Genomic DNA, 14,377 nt, shown 5'->3' on the forward strand with positions numbered 1-14,377 from the left:
GTTGCGGGTTCAAATCCCCATCATACCAAATATGTTCGCCCTTTCAGACGTGGGTTCATTATAATGTGACGGTTAATCCCACTATTCGTTGGTAAAAATGTAGTCCAAGAGTTGGCATAAGAGTATCCTTAATTTAACAGTGTAAGGCTTAAGGATAGCAGATAGCCGTCGTGTAGTTTTCCGTGAAATTCACAAAACAATTGCAATTACGTAATACTTTACTACTTCAGTCGTAGAATAGCTTATTAATAAACAAATAATCAATCATAATATACTCAAGCCTGACTTACGTTTATTACTGTTAAGTGTTCTGAGCATTTGGTCAATATTCCAAGTATCAAACGATAAACTCAGCACATAGTGGCAAACCTCCTTCTGTCTAAACAACAATACAAATGTCTAGATTGAAACAAATACACCCGATAGTGTTTCTTCCTTGACATATTCTTTGAACAGTCCTATTGCTTACATAAAGCATGATAGATTAAACTGAAATTTTCGCAAGTGAGAAAAAAATAACTCTTAATAATAATACTTTAATATTCTTATATACCCATATTACAATAATCAACTCGATAATTAAATGTCGAAATTACTATTACCAATATCTTCTTTCTTTACCATTTCACTTTTTCTAAACTGTCCTATGACTGACCTAATCCTGTTGGTGGTTTCTCTTTTATGACTTATGATACCAAGATGGGATAACCTTTTGTTTTTATCATTACTTACGATCACGCTGCCTGGGGAATTCTCTTCAAGTAGATGGTTAAACAAACCCACTGGTGCCTCTATCTTTGGTAATATTCTGAAGTGATCTTGGCAGAATCCTCGACTCTTGTACAGATTGACTTATCACTAGTAATTCTTCTATCAAACTAATCATTGGGCCATTCTTCCGTTAATATGCTTACAAAGACTATATTTAGTTTGTCCACTGTCTTTTTCGATTATTTTCTGTCGCACTTTAGTTTTTCATCTTCATAAGGGCCCGGCATGGCCAAGCGTGTTAAGGCGTTCGACTCGTAATCTGAAGGTCGCGGGTTCGAATCCTGGTCGCACCAAACATGCTTGCCCTTTTAGCTGTGGGGGCGTTACAATGTGACGGTCAATCCAACTATTCATTGGTAAAAGAGTAGCCCAAGAATTGGGGGTGGGTGGTGATGACTAGCTGCCTTCCCTCTATTCTTACACTGCTAAATTAGGGACAGCTAGTGCAGATAGCCCTCGAGTAGCTTTGTGTGAAATTTAAAACAAACAAACAATCATCTTCATAATCTTCTGCTACTTCCCTTTTTTTTCCCTATTATAAGTTCAACCTTTTTGTAATTGTTGTGTAGTGCACAGGAATTTTCTAACCACAAACTATGAAACTGTTTAAAACAGATCTGACCTCACTATTTACAATATACACTCCAATGCAAGATCAATTTATCTCTACATCTTGCTGTTTTGAGAAACTCCTACTGAGAGGGTAACTTCTGACTTTTCTGTTCTTGGAACTTTATGACCACTTGCTATTCATATCAAATCAGCTTGTTTTACCCCTGAAAACAATTTTTTAACTTTAATTATTGCAGATTGACAAAAACATTTTACTTATACTTTTACTACAAGTTTGCTTATCTAATAATCACTAATGAGTTTAAATGACTAATACAGTTTTTCACACCAAACACGCCCGCCCTTTCAGCCGTGGAGGCGTTATAAAATAACGGTCAATCCCACTATTCGTTGATAAAAGAGTAGCCCAAGAGTTGGCGGTGGGTGGTGATGACTAGCTGCCTTCCCTCTAGTCTTACACTGCTAAATAAGGGTCGACTAGCACAGATAGCCCTCGTGTAGCTTTGCGCAAAATTTGAAAACAAACAAAAACAAACTAATACTGTTTTACGTGTTAATTCTCACTCAACACTTTATTGTATATTTCTAGTGGCCCGGCATGGCCTAGCGCGCAAGGCATGCGACTCGTAATCCGAGGGTCGCGGGTTCGCGCCCGCGTCGCGCTAAACATGCTCGCCCTCCCAGCCGTGGGGGCGTATAATGTGACGGTCAATCCCACTATTCGTTGGTAAAAGAGTAGCCCAAGAGTTGGCGGTGGGTGGTGATGACTAGCTGCCTTCCCTCTAGTCTTACACTGATAAATTAGGGACGGCTAGCACAGATAGCCCTCGAGTAGCTTTGTGCGAAATTACCAAACAAACAAACAAACAAACAAACAAAATATTTCTAGTATTTGTTGCTAACACAAACTCAAGAATCACAGCACTGAACTAAACAGCTGACAGTAACTGGAATAGCAAGGCTTTTAAGTTGTTCGACTCACAGTATGTGAGCCGTGAGTTCAAATCCATTCATCAAACATGCTCGCCCTTTCTACCGTGAGAGTGTTATAATATTATAGTTTATCCCACTGTAATTGGTGAAAAAGAAAAGTAGCCCAAGAACTGCCTGTGTATGATGTGGACTTCCTGTCTTCCCTCTAGTTTTCTAAATTCATCATTAGATGTTACACTACATGTCCATTAGTTCAGCTATTCCAAACACTCATTCATTTGAAATACCCCAGAAAATGATTCGTATCCTTTTATTGGTAAACACACTGAACATTAGCAGTCTAACCTGTTTTACATGGCTGTCACTATATAACATCAGCATATCTTTGACCGTTCCTGTCAAGAACATTTAGTACAGGAGAGAACAGCTTTTGTAACTTATCATATAGTTTACCACTTTCTTTTCTGTAAGCTATACATGGTTATAGGAACGAACCTGCCATGATTGTGATACTATGCAATGCAAACGCAAACGAACGCGGCAAGGGTTCAGTTTAGAGAAAGAGAAATCTGAAAATTCTCTCTCCAACTGGGGTGGTCAGGAACCATGTGGTTCCTCTTCGTCCCCTCACGTGAAAAATTGTTGAAATTTGCATGTGGTTTTTGCCTTTATTTTATTTGGACTCTTTTTTTAAGGTGAAGGAGTAAGGTTGGTCGTAATACTGATGAGCGAGACAAAGACAGCACCTGAGAGACCAGCCAGGCCAAAACCCAAAAAGCAGATCACAAAGTAAATATGAACACGGACGCGAGACGACCCGACTATGCAATGCAGAACAAATTTAAAATTGTACCTAATCTGTAGTACTCAGGTAAGCTACATAAATAGAAACACACCATAAAACAAAAGGCTATGAAGTGTGAAAGAAATGTTTTATGCTTAATAAATGGAATTCAGACAAGTGAACCAACAGCACAAAACAATCTTTGTTACCAAAACAAATACGAAACAAAATGCTAGAGTGAAGTTGTCCGCTCTGCGGGTTTCAAAACTGAATTATGACTTGTAGATGACTTCTAGCATCATCATTCATTAAGTGTGAAGCAGGAAAAATATTTATTTCGTGAGGCAAAGACCGATATAATTATGTGATATTAAAGTTGTACTGACAAATTCATCATATTATTTCAATATTTCATATAAACCATTATGTTGTCCAACCATCCCTGTGCGACTTTGCGCATAGATTCTGGAACAAGTTTTTAGTTAAATTTGGTGATAAATTATAAACCTGAATAAGACTTTTCATGTTAACTATGTTATGTTTTACACTATTGTTTTTAGAAGAAGCCCCCTATTCTTTTTGTCTTGGAATTTCGCACAAAGCTACTCGAGGGCTATTGTGCTAGCCGTCCCTAATTTAGCAGTGTAAGACTAGAGGGAAGGCAGCTAGTCATCACCACCCACCGCCAACTCTTGGGCTACTCTTTTACCAACGAATAGTGGGATTGACCGTCACATTATACGCCCCCACGGCTGGGAGGGCGAGCATGTTTAGCGCGACGCGGGCGCGAAACCGCGACCCTCGGATTACGAGTCACACGCCCTATTCTTTTGCTGTTGTTGAAATTATGTATTTAGGTTAGAGAGCATGCTTATTTCCAAACATTTTCCATGAATTATGAATTTTTATGCTGCCATACCTAGTTTGAAAGCAATGAAAACTGAAAATTCTTAGTATCGTATGTATAAATATACGTAAATCGAGAAATAAGATATACAGGGTTCTAATTATTAGCACACTAGAGCTTCTAACGATGAGCACAATTCGAAGTGAAAGTAATAGAAAATAACATTAAAATAAAACTCTATAACAAGATTTTTAGTGAAATATATATGTATACGTAACTAAATACAATAATAATATGTTATAAGGAAATGTATTCAGAGTTCGAATAAGTCTAAACGACAAGAAAATCAAAAGAATTGGTTCATTTTAACTCCTCCAGTTTATAAGCATGAAAATTAAAGATATTAATGTACATGACAATCATAGTATAACTTTCTTCAAGTTAAGTGGTAATACTGATTTAGTGCTTTGCTTGTGAGTTCTATCAAGTTCATCCTCTGACAGGAGTTACAAAATGTAAGGTTATCCACATCTAGAAAGAGAGAGCATAGTTTCTCGTGTGTCCAATATGCCAGACCTTGTTACGATTAACAAATCACTAACGTAACGTACTGGCCACATACGAGGTCTATTCAAAAAATATGCGGACTGATGTCATAAAACAAAATGTACTTTATTTAGAAGTTACAGGTCTGGGACCCCTTCAAAGTACTCTCCTCCCCAACGCACACACTTATCCCAACGGTGTTTCCACTTGTTGAAACAGTCCTGGAACGCTTCTTTTGTAATGTCCTCCAGCTCCTTCGTCGCATTTGCCTTAATCTCGGGAATCGTCTCAAATCTTCTTCCTTTCAAGGGTATTTTGAGTTTGGGGAACAAGAAAAAATCGCAAGGAGCAAGGTCAGGTGAGTAGGGGGGTGGGGAAGAACAGTGATCGAGTGTTTGGGCAAAAACTCACGAGTTCTGAGGGCTGAATTTCGCAGCAACGCGGTGCATCTTCAATTTTTCGGTCAAAATCTCGTAACAAGATCCAACTGATATCCCACACTCTTCAGCAAGCTCCCTGACCGTCAGACGTCGATTTGCCCACACCAGGGTGTTGATTTTGTCGACGTGTGGGTCGTCAGTTGACGTGGAAGGACGTCCAGGACGCTCATCATCTTCAATGGACTGTCGACCATCCTTAAAACGTTCATGCCACTTGAAACATGCCGTACGCTTCATAGCAACATCACCGTAAGCCGTGTTAAGCATAGCAAAAGTTTCAGTCGCAGATTTTCCAAGTTTAACACAAAATTTCACAGCAAGTCGTTGCTCCTTCAGGTCATTCATTCTGAAATCCGCCAAACGAAAAAATCGCACTTCACTTAAAACCGCGTAGCTAATACACAAATGAAGATATCTGCAATCGGAAAATGGCGTCGTAATCAGCTGATCTGTGCGAACCTAGCGACACCAAGCGGATTCCCCTGGAACCAACTGGAGCCGCGCAATTCAAACAGAATGCGTATTTTTTGAACAGACCTCGTACAGACATAGATATTCATGGACCATCCATGACAATGAGTAAACAACTAAAGTAGAATGAATTATAGATAAAACAAGCTGCACTAACCTTTTAACCAACTGTATAAAACTGAATAAAGAAACTATTATTTTCTAAGGTATAAAAGGGACGCATACTACACTTCAATAAAAAGAGAATAAATACATTTTACTAAATGAACTATTTGGTAATAATTCCATATATTTATTGTTATGTTGAAATATGTATGACTGTTAATATTAAATTAGTTATGGTGATTTTTAAGTGAATTCGATTGATTGATTGATTCTTCATAATTAAGCACAAAGCTACACAATGAGTTATTTGTACTCTGCCCACCACTAGTATCGAAACCCGGGTTTTAGCTGTGGGAGTCTGCAGACATTCCGCTGTTCCACTGGGGGAAAAGTGAATTCGATAGGTATTGAAGAGATGCCCCAAAGAAAATTAAAAACTATCTAAGTGAAATATTAATTATTTACTATTGAACTCTTTTTTTTCCATTTCAAGACGTCAGATAAAAAAATTTGCTTTATTTTCTAAAACTGTCGTGTTTCTGAAATTAAGAAATACTACATGTCTTGTGAAGAGTGGATTGCAAAAACTATATCATAAATACAATTTCAGTAAGTTCAGGGACAGTTGAAAAATTACGTATAACTTTATGTAAATAGTGGATTTAAAAAAGGCTACTGTATAAACTTGTGACAGTTGTTATTGAGAATTACTCTGTTGTATGTCGGCCAGACTGGTGAGTCTTGGTATTGAAACAGGTCTCGCTGGCACTGGAAGTATCAGATATTATGTGGTTGACATTTTGTGACAGATTCCTTTCACTCTAAGCTCACTCATAAGTTATCAAAATATATAATTTATTAGTTTTAACTTTATCAATCCATTTCATTAGCCACTTTATCGGAAGTCTTTTGTTTGCCTGTTTTTTCTAAGGGTAAATTTTGTTTTAATTAAAGATATTACAGTAAATATACGTTATTAACATTAACTCGTTTATTTAAAAATCATTATTTGTTTATCTCTACAGTTCTTATTGTTTGTTTGCATTAAATAATGAATACTCGTGTTAAAAGCCTAAAGCATTACTTATTGTTTGTTGTTTGCCTTTCTAGTTTTAGATAATATCAAAGTAAAAATGTTTTAAAAAGTAGGTTATTAGTTTTGTTATTGATTGACAGTTGTCACGTGCTACTTTATATTAGTTTCAGTGTAAGCAGATATGAAGCAAAGTCAATATTATTTACACAGAACAGAGATAACATTTAAAAGGAGAAGCGTTTCACCTTTCAAATATACCCAGTTTTGTAGCTAGTTTCTAGTGCGGTGAGTGTAAGTATTTCAATTATGAATATAAAAATTTATTCTCATCTCAAACGTATAATTCTTTCAAGATTTATCAAAGTTTCTACGAGATTTTCTAGCTGTATAGTATAACTCAGATTTACGATATTTTAGTGGCCAAGTAATAGACATTCTACAAATAATAATATTACACCCTTGTGTAAATTAATTGAAACAAGACGGAAATTTACGATTTTTTCAAATTTTTGCGTTTTATTTCTGAGAATCCAAAAACTACTCACAAATTAATACACGATCCACTTTCTTTTTCATAAGATCATTAATCCGCTTTGGCATCGAGTTCACGAGTTGACTGCAATCTTTACTAATTTTTGGATCGCAGTACCACACCTCAATTATGCCTCAATTAGCTTATCTTTCTTAGTACAGTCTTTTGCACGAATTTATTTTTTTTTTACAAATCGCCCAAACATTCTCAATGGGATTTAAGTCTGGAGAGTTTCCAGGCCAGTCCAGCACCTTTATTCGCGTTGTAATCATAAAATTCTTCACAAGTTAAGATGTGTGACACGGAGCCAGATCTTGCTGAAAAATGCCAGATCCATCTGGAAATCTCTTTTTCAATTCTTGAACGACCCTTCTCTGCAAAACTTCGATGTACTGTGGTCCTTGCATCATACCTTCTACGATATGTAAACCTCCGACGCCATAGTAGCTAAAAAAGCCCCAAAACATCTTCTTCAAGGGATGTTTTACGAACTGATTGATGTGAGATTCTCGAAGTTTCTCATCTGGAGATCTGCGAACATGCAGACTTCTTTGACACTGTACGAAGATATGAGGCTCGTCACTGAATAACACCTTCCTCCATTGTTCTTGCGTCCAGTTCTTGTATTTTAGACCCCATTTATACCGTTTTTTTTTCATTGAGTTGGTAAGAAGTTTTTTTATTGGTCTCCTTGCCCTTCTAACGCAATTTCGAATGGCGTAATATTCCTCAAAATTTCGTCATATATCCCAAAAATAGATCGACCGTACAGCTAATGACGCCGTCTTTGTGAAAAAATGACTATTAAAAGAAATCAAGGGGCCAGCGAGCCTACACCGGCCGCAATGCTGAAAATGTTGTAAAATGACCATTTGTCTCAATTAATTTGCACAAGGGTGTAGCTTTATTTGGTGAATTTCATAAGTTTTTACATTTAAAACATTACAGTTTAGTGTCCTTCTCAGATGTTTTTATAAATAGGTTTCCTAATTTATCTATATAAAGCACGACACAGAGATTTTCTGAATATTTCATCACATGATGATATGGGTCTTTTAAATATTGATGAATATGGACCTATTATGGCTGATCTTTTTAATTCTGCAACTTATGAGCACAGAAACGGTCTGTGGAGAGATATCCATGTATCTTTTCTTGCAGCTCTTTTGTAACTTGTCTCGTAAATATTTCGTAAATTTGTTAACCAAAGAAAATTAAACCAGGAGTACAGTCTTTGGTCTCGTCTGAAACAGTAATTTACCTCGAAAAGTTTTTCACGTAAATTTATCATAAAAATATTTCTAGCTACTGCTTCTATACCTGATGCAACTCTGTGTAAAAAATCATGACATCGGCATGGTAAATGATGTCTCACGCAGTCATCAAAGCCTCCAATCCAATAATGCCTAAATGGCCTTCCAAAATACTAAAAACAATTACAAAATTTAAAGATTAACAAAGCTGGAAGAGATCTTAATTTTGTTTTCATAGAATTGTTAACTAACACTACTTCACAAACCAAAATGCATAAAATGAAAAGTTTAAAGAATGCAAATTTACCGACCATTCCTCGTGCGGTAATCTCGTGTAATTAGATAAACTTATATTTGTGCTCCCCAGTTGCACAGCTGTATGCCTTCATACTTACAACGCTAAAATACGGGTTTCGACACCCATGGTAGACATAACACAGATAGCCTATTATGCAGCTTTGTGCTTAATTTCAAACAAAAATGCATATATTTGTAGTACGTTTTTCAGCCTTCCCTAGTACTATGCATAAGTCTGGTGTATATTTTAACTGTCTTTTTAAACATTTCTAAATCTTTACGTGTGTCTTTATATCATATTAATTATTCTAAAACCTAGAATAAATTATTATAAATATTAATTATTCTAATGTGGAAATATAATGGTCATTTAAACACGGTTTCCGTGACAAAAAAACAATAATAATTTACCACCAGGAAAACACGCTCTTGAAATACATTTATATTCCCACTAAAAACAAGTACAACCGTATAGCAGTATCCAGTGGTTCCTGTGCCAGAGGTAGTTTGAACCATGGATTATGCCATCATTATGCCACAGCTATTTGCTTCCCTTTTTCAGTAACTGGTCTAACATGACTTTTTCAAACTGTGTTATCACAACGATGGCTTCAATCACATATGTGATGCCATTGATACGTATTTGGTGCTACATGGACTCACTCATAAGACCCTCTAAGTTTGTCAATAAGGATTTTGTCATTACTTATCAATGCTATATTAGGGTATGTCATCTCATGGAAACGTAGTGGTCAAAGTCTCATGGGGTTTTTGATCTGGTGGATAACGTGATTTCCCATTGGTTAATTTAACTCTTTGTCACAGTTCAACTATGATTACATCTCAGCCCAAAGTCACTCCTCATTTAAGTGATCTACAGCATCAAGCATCATATTATCAAAACAAATCATAGGGCATTGCTCTACCTATCTGTGAATACAGATCTTGGCAGTTACTTACCTGAAACATATAACAAAATAAGCTAAGTTACTTTTTGCAATGCCTCTAATGGTCAGCCAACTTATCTGTTTAACATATCAACAGTGGCAGTAAATGCAGTAACTCAAAAAAATATTATTAGCTACATAGCAGCTAAAACAATCGCTTCTTATGTAAATGTTTTAGAAATCGTTTTCTTTAACATATACTTTTTAAGCTTTACAAGTATTTTATTTTTTATGTCCAATTACGTAACGTTACCATAAAGACTAACTGTAGGCAGTGTGTTAGTGGAAGGACTCAGTGTTTATTGTTTTCTTTTATCAAACCCTTTATTGGCTAAGTAATCGATAATCGCCCTGTTATTCTAACGCGATTCACTAAGACATGAAAGTGTTACGTTCTACGAAATAAGAATTATGGTATGTGGTGATAGCTGCCCATGTTTATTTCCCAACGAGATGATATGATAAGAACAACTCTCTATGGAAATTATACGTCTTTGAGTTATGTTGCATGAACGCCCTAAATCAGATTAATTACGTTACGTTCTACGAAATAAGAATTATGGTATGTGGTGATAGCTGCCCATGTTTATTTCCCAACGAGATGATATAATAAGAACAACTCTCTATGGAAATTATACGTCTTTGAGTTATGTTGCATGAACGCCCTAAATCAGATTAATTAGATGTTTTTGAAACACGAGACATACAAATGTGAAGTGTAAAAATGGTTGCAAGATATTCACTGTAATGAGATTGATAGTAACAGAATTTAACGCTGTAAAAAAGAAATTAAAGTTTTGCAACATAGGTTAATGTTCGCCGACGTATGTATCTGGTTCGATATCTGGGAAGTCCATCACGTCAATGGTTGCAGTGAATGAAAGTGGAGGTCATATGGTGACTTGCAGTCTAATTACATCAATATGATTTCATGATTCTCCTACGAATAAGATAAAGACCCTACATGGTAACCCTTTTAAACTAATCTGATGACTCACTCAACAGCCTTCACTGATTTAGTTAGACCTCTCAGAAACGATATATACACAAACTAAAATGGAAACCAAAAATGTTAATATGATTTAAACTTTATTTTAACAAGTCTTTAATCTTTATTAACAAGTTTAATAAACAATTGTGCTACACTTAGGCAAAAAGTAAATCTAACAACTAGGCTAGAAGAATTAGAAAATCATAGGTTTTATATAATTTACCTCCACAATGTGAAGTAACTCAAATGTAGTCAATAATGAGTGAAGCTTCATAAAATATATTATAAAATCAAAAAATATCATTTTTTATGTTCCAAGTTAACATGCAAAAATTCTAAATCCATTTCTTCTAGTAGCCACAAAACAAACCAACAACAAAAAACGCCCGCCAGTGAAAAGAAGTGGCAAAATAAGTAGAACACCAAGTGAATTTTGAACAAAAGCTGGTTTTACCTAGAATTAAATCTGAGCTTAATAGACCCAAAGTGCTCTATTACCCCATAATCTGTCAAATCCAGCAAACAGCAAAATAAAACCTACAGTTTCTAACTTTCACATAAAACCAGCCGGTATGATAATCTACTGAAACAAACTCAATTAATTATATAGTAAGTAGGCTAGTAACTATAGATAGTCCCTGATCAAAGCCTCAAAACGTAAAAGATAGTTCATTAGGGCAAGAATAGTGGAGCGAAAGTTTGCCTACATCCTGTTACTTTAAAACTCTGCTTAAGCAGAGTATTCAAATTTTTATAATTTTATGGATGAAAATGTGCTTATTTTCGACATTATATAACCAAGGTTCTATATAACAGCTTTCAAAACATCATTACCAATAGGCTTTTTTTACTTTGTTGTTGTTGTTAACAGGCCTTCCAGTGCACAGATACTACCAAAATATATGACATTCGTTTCACAGATAACTGCACTCCCTAATGAAATATTTATCATGTGTCAAATACGAGTCTTTATTTCTTTCATATTTATTTAACATAGTTTATACCGTTAACATGCGTGTTACAGTAACACAAGGAAAGTGAAAACACTTGGCATCGTGTGCACAATAGTTCATAGTATTTTCATCTTTGAATCTTCAAGCCTCGCCTAGTGCATTCATTTCTTTCAAATGTTCAACCTAAAATATTCATTAGTTTTATGGCTTTATATTTTTTCTAGGGTTTGTTTGTACTTAAGCACAAAACTACACAATTCCCTATCTGCGCTGAGCCCACCATGGTATAAAATTCGGTTGTTTGCATTTTAAGTCCGCATACAGCTATTACCCCTGGAAGAGAGAGGGGGCATTTTTTTTACGCAGAACTCTGAGAAAGGTTTGGTTTATGATTTTCCAAATGATCTGAGTCAGCTATAACTTACATATATTGTAATATAAATTAAACCAGAAAGTTTCATATGTTTTATATAAATATTTCATAAGTACTACATTATCAACACAATGTATTACTAGCCGAAATATATACTAAAATACCACATACCTTATGGTTAAAAAGAAGATGGCCGATTCCTATGCTGTGACAATAATTATGGATTGAACTTGATATCCAACCATTAATCTGGCTAATCCAAAGTACAATTGAACTTTAGGAACGTTTTGGCTGTTTGGCGCTATCCTCCAAAAGAAGAGGAACTAAACGGGTGCTTGTTATAAAATAAATAAACACGTTTTTACTGTTTCACAAATTGTTTGTGAATATCACTTAAAAACATTTTTAATAAAGTTACTTCATTAGAATAGCGAAATTATACTGTGTATACTGTTCTGCTGAGTATGGAAAAGAGGCTATTTAATTGTTTCTATAACAAGCCAACTAATCCACCTGTGACATAAGTCACAATGACAAGAACAAGTATAACTAGCGTAACTGTGTGATTAAAAGATTTAATTGTATAATCCACCCTCGTCCTGACGATTTTAATAATGTTTTGTTCATAATGAAAGAAAAATAATAAACATTCACTTATTCTCCAATCTTTCTTGTAAACAATTAATTTAACATTAAAACGCTCACATAATGATTTAAAAACAAATAAATGAAAAACTGGAATATTGTTGAAATACTTAAAGTTAATCCGAAAGAGGACCTCGGTTAAACATGATATTGGAATTATAGTCAGCACCGATTTGACTTACAAAAAACTCACAATTAATCTTCTCAGGAAGTATGATAGAGAACATCATCATGTACAACAACAAGAAGACCGCCAATATCGCAAGATAATCATAATTTTGATACTGTGATGCTGAAGAATACATCATGTTTAAGAAATCAGTGAAGAAGTACATGAAATATCCTTTATCCAGACTAACACTGACCAATGTTAAATTATCAGATATGCAACAGATTCCACAAGCGAAAGACTACTAGTACGAAATCGCACTTCATCGAACACATGGGTGACATTTAGGGTACTTCAATACGAGATCATGTCTAGCAGTGTTCATCTGAAAAATGTATCAGCATAGTTAATTGACGCCGAAATACACAAACTTAAAGAAATGGTTAAGCAGATAATCGTGTGAATAAATACATGTATAGTGCTATATAAACATTTATGGTTATGGACGAAAGTCAATAAGCACCGGACCCTGTCTCTCTGTTGCTACTAATATATTTCTTCATAATTTCCTTCTGAGAATTCTTGGAAAAATATAACGTTCCACACGTAAATTAAATTAAACTGAAGAAAAACAGAGATCTTCCTCTTGAATATTCAAGCTATTAGCATTCCTGGTCTTTTGATTAAGATGTCAAAGTGCACCTCAAATACAGTTTTACCTTCTTAAATGTTGCACATTAATCTTTCATATTTTTGTTGTCGTTTTGAATTAAGCACAAAGCTACACAACAGGCTATCTTTAGCGTTGTAAGTCCGAAGACATACCGCTGTGCCACTGGGAGGCAATCCTTCATATGTATGCTGTCCTAAAAATCAAGAAGGGATATTTTAACACCATATAAACTGGTCGAAATAGTCACCAAAACTAGTTGCAACTTGGAGCAAATTAATGTGGCGTACGATACAAAGAATCATTAGCTCATTTTGGAAATGTTGTTTTTCTCACAATGAGCTGTATAATCGAGCCTTCTGTTTCACTGTCCAGCCAGTTCAATGGAGTTGTTATATTACAGGTTCAAAATTTGGTCTTAAATACTCTTAATATTATCAACACAAAGTTAAGAAATTCTGAAAATATTCATAAAGATGCCTTAAAATTTTGTAAATTTGTTAAACAAAAAGTTCGAAGAACGTGAGAATAATGCAGTTATTCAAAGCACACTGCCTAAAGTCTGAGTCCTCCACACGAACCGAATAGCAGGAAAAATCTTGCAGGTTAACCTTATCATCATAGCCAAAGGCTGATTATACAAACAAGTAAGTATATGGTAACTATAAGTAACTATATAGTAGTATCCAGAACTTAAAGACCTATTTCAAAATTCATTCTTATTGAGGTCCATGGATTAGCAACCCCTGGAAGTTCTTTAATTTTCCTGAAATGAAAATGAATTAATATAAAAACATAAAACTTCCATATTTTATCAAGTTCTTCTCATTTTCGTGCCTCCTAGTGGTACAGCGGTATGTATACGGATTCACAACACTTGAAATCGGGTTTCGATACCGTGCTTAACTTCAAACAACTACAATAATTTTCGTTGGAGGGGATAATCCCATCACACAGTCAGAGTTCATTTGAGCAGTTACATAGCTTATTGAATTGTCACTTACCTTTAGCCATGGCATAGTGGATCATAGAATGGTGCTGATTTTGTTTGTTTGTGTTTTTTTGTTTTTCTTTTTTTCACATATAAACTTTTAATTCATA

This window comes from Tachypleus tridentatus, chromosome 8 (genome assembly GCF_004210375.1).
Source record: "Tachypleus tridentatus isolate NWPU-2018 chromosome 8, ASM421037v1, whole genome shotgun sequence".
NCBI classification, from domain to species: Eukaryota; Metazoa; Arthropoda; class Merostomata; order Xiphosura; family Limulidae; genus Tachypleus; species Tachypleus tridentatus.